Raw genomic sequence first — 3,064 nt, forward strand, 5'->3', positions numbered from 1 at the left:
CCCCCTCCGCCCACCCGCCCGTCCTCACCCGGTATGGCCCAAACGGACACCGAGGGCAGGCTCCCCCCGCTCTACCGGGGGCCGTAGGGCAGCAAACCACCTTCCCCGCCCCGAGGGACAGGGGTGGGCACCGGCAGCACGACCGAGGCAGCCCCAGAGGGAGAGGACAAGCCCCCTCCTGCCCGCTCCCGCTCCCCCCTCCTGCCCGCTGCCCCCTCACCGCCCTCACTGTTCACCGGCGCCGCTCCCGCCGTTCAAATCGCCTCGGCGCCACCGCCCCTCACCCAAGTCTCGCGAGAGCTGCCCCCGCCCAGCACCGCCCCGGCCCGCGCATGCGCAGGCGAGACACGGGCGGGGGGTTTGTGTGAGGGGTTTTGTGCCGGTGAAGCCGGTGTCGGTGCTTTCGCACGGCCTTGGCTGCCTTGTTTTTTTGTTATTAAGTGCCAGAGTGTTGTCCAGAACGCGGGCTCGCAGCGCTGATTCACACACCGAGCCGAGGGGTTTCTGTGTGTTACTCTGGTCTGCGCAAAGCAAAGGCTGGCTCAACGATCGTCAAATCTTTACACTATTTACACGCTTCAACAGAGGCATCAGCATTCCTTGATTACAAGTTCCATTTCATGAGTACCTAAGCCCTTATTTGCTAGTTATGTCTCTCGTTTCTTAGCCCACAGGTGCAGTTCTCTGCGTTTCAGTCTGAGGTCTGTTCTGAGGAGGTGGTCAATGGGTGGATGGTCCTGATCTCCCACTGCCAGAATTCCTTTCCCCTGGTTAGTGCTCAGTCCTGCTGACTTCACTCCTGGGGGCTCTCTCCAGACAGCCCCTAATCTTGGATTGTCTGCCCTTTTCCTTAAAAGATTAGCCAAGCATACAACATTCACAATGCAATGGCTTAATCGTAATTGTCCATCTACAGCTGCTGATTAACAACTGAAAAAAAAAAATTGCAAAGTCTGTTTCAAATCTTAAGGGGCTCAATACCAAGAGTAACAGTGAGCAACTCATCCAGCCAGCTACAGAGAGCCTGATCCACTTGCTCCCTGTGTGCTCTGAGCTATTAAGTACCCCTGGTATGATTCTTTAGCACAGCACCGTGTTCACATTTTCTTCAACAGCAAGCTTCTACTGGTATATAAAGTCTGGGGTGCAAGGGTTGGAAGCAATGGTAAAGGAGGACGGCCAGGGCTACTGTCATGATCTGGCTGCTCTTGTACTCGTTAAACAACATTCACTGTGTTAAGCCTTCCCTGATGGGGAAGAATGTTTGCACAGAGCCCATGGGAGATTTTCCAAAGAGGGAATATTGTAATAAAGCTCAACTCCAGCACTCCAGCCATACCCAGGCAGAGCATAGGGCGGTGTGAAGGACATGCTTGGCTTCCAGAGTCACAGGCAATGCCACCTCACTCAAAGGAAACACACGGAGTAAGCGATGAGAATCAAAATGCACAGAGTGCTCTGTGTCATCTGGGAAGCCTGCAAAGTCCAGGGGCAATCAGCTCCTCCAGGCAGTGTTCTACAGGAGAGATACAGGGCTGGCAGTAGAATGCTGCGTCTGGTCTATCCCACTGCCTGCTTCCCTCATGAAGGAAATCCCCTCCCTCAGCAGGGCTGCTGAGGCTGCCTGCCCCTGAGGAATTGTCACCACCTCCTTATTGAGCCAAACCTTCCCTTGGGTTCTGTGGAGCTTTAACATCCAAGCTACACAGCAAGTTCGAGTGCTTGTAGCATAGAATCATAGAGTATGCTGAGCTGGAAGGGACCCATCCAGTCCAACTCCTGGCCCTGCCCAGGACACTCCAACAATCCCACCCTGTCCCTGAGAGCGTTGTCCAAACACTCCTTGAGCTCTGGCAGCCTTGGGACCATGACCAAACCCTGGGGAGCCTGTTCAGTGCCCAACCACCCTTTGGGGGTAGAACCTTTTCCTGAGATCCAACCTAAACCTGTCCTGACACAACTTCATGCTGCCAATTAACCTTCTAACTTGTTATTTATCTCCCTAGCTTGCCCTAGTTTCTACTCATCTTCACTTCCTGCACCAGGGAGGAGTCCCAGGGAGGGATTTCATAGTGTTAACTTGTACAGTATTCATAGATTTCCTAAGCCAGTGAAGATCTGACTGATATCCAGCAAGAAGAGCAAAATTCATCAGCAGGAGTGTTTCACCATGCACTCCTGATGGTTATTAGAAAGCCCAGGCTCAGGTGTCTATGTACCATTTTATTCTGCCCCAAAAGGAAACCTTAGTAATTTTTACCTTTTAAGCAGTGGTTAAATTTTTAGTCTGTTCTGCAAGATTCATGTATTTTGTACTTATTATTCTATTTGATGTGACATCCCTAATAAAAGCCACTGCCCAGAAACCTCTGATAGCAAATTCTGCCTTTAAAGAAACATGCTTCAAGTAATGCTAGATTAAATTCAAGCAACAGGCTGTAAGTAGATGCGAGGATAACAATCCTATTTGGAGCAACTGGGACAGAAATAGATGTCTTAAGAAAAAAAGGGCTTGGAAAATAAGCACATAGTGTAAAATTTGACAGAGGGAGCCAATAAAACACTACTACTACTACTATCAAAATGATACTGTTCCTACTATTCTATCAAAATGTGAGTCTGGCTTTTGTCAATAGAAATGGGATTAAAAATTAAATACAGAATGATCTAGACAGGCAAGAATACCAAGTTGATTAAAACAGGGACAGGAAACGAGACAATCCTGTTCTAATCCTGATTCTGCTGCATTCACTGTGTGATTAACCACTCCAAATACCCACAGCTAAACCCCCTTGTTTTAAAATAAGGATAACAGCGACTTAATTAACAAATCCACGTAATTCTCATGACAGTTAGTGAGTACATCTTGAAAAAAAATAAAATACATTGTAAATATTAAGTATTAACATGATTACTCCACCCTCATAGCATGCTAAATTTTAAAATACTTAAAATAGCTGCTGCTTCCCCCTCTGGTTCCACAGTCACATATGACAGCTGACATGAAATATTTTAGCAAACTCCATAACATTTTCCTCAGCTAAGAATTTCCATTTATGCCTTA

The 3,064-nt window shown here is 48.2% G+C and overlaps 1 protein-coding gene across 1 annotated transcript in view; it reads right to left on the minus strand.

Moving 5' to 3' along the window:
• SPDL1 (spindle apparatus coiled-coil protein 1) overlaps positions 1-173 on the minus strand; it is a 19,593-nt gene extending 19,420 nt beyond the window's left edge. Inside the window, exon 1 of the mRNA XM_027682789.1 lies at positions 29-173. The gene's annotated coding sequence lies outside the window, so the exon portion shown is untranslated. The remainder of the gene's footprint in view (positions 1-28) is intronic.
• Positions 174-3,064: the final 2,891 nt, after the last annotated feature.

This window comes from Neopelma chrysocephalum, unplaced genomic scaffold, assembly GCF_003984885.1.
Source record: "Neopelma chrysocephalum unplaced genomic scaffold, ASM398488v2 Primary Assembly neopelma1_63, whole genome shotgun sequence".
NCBI lineage: Eukaryota > Metazoa > Chordata > Aves > Passeriformes > Pipridae > Neopelma > Neopelma chrysocephalum.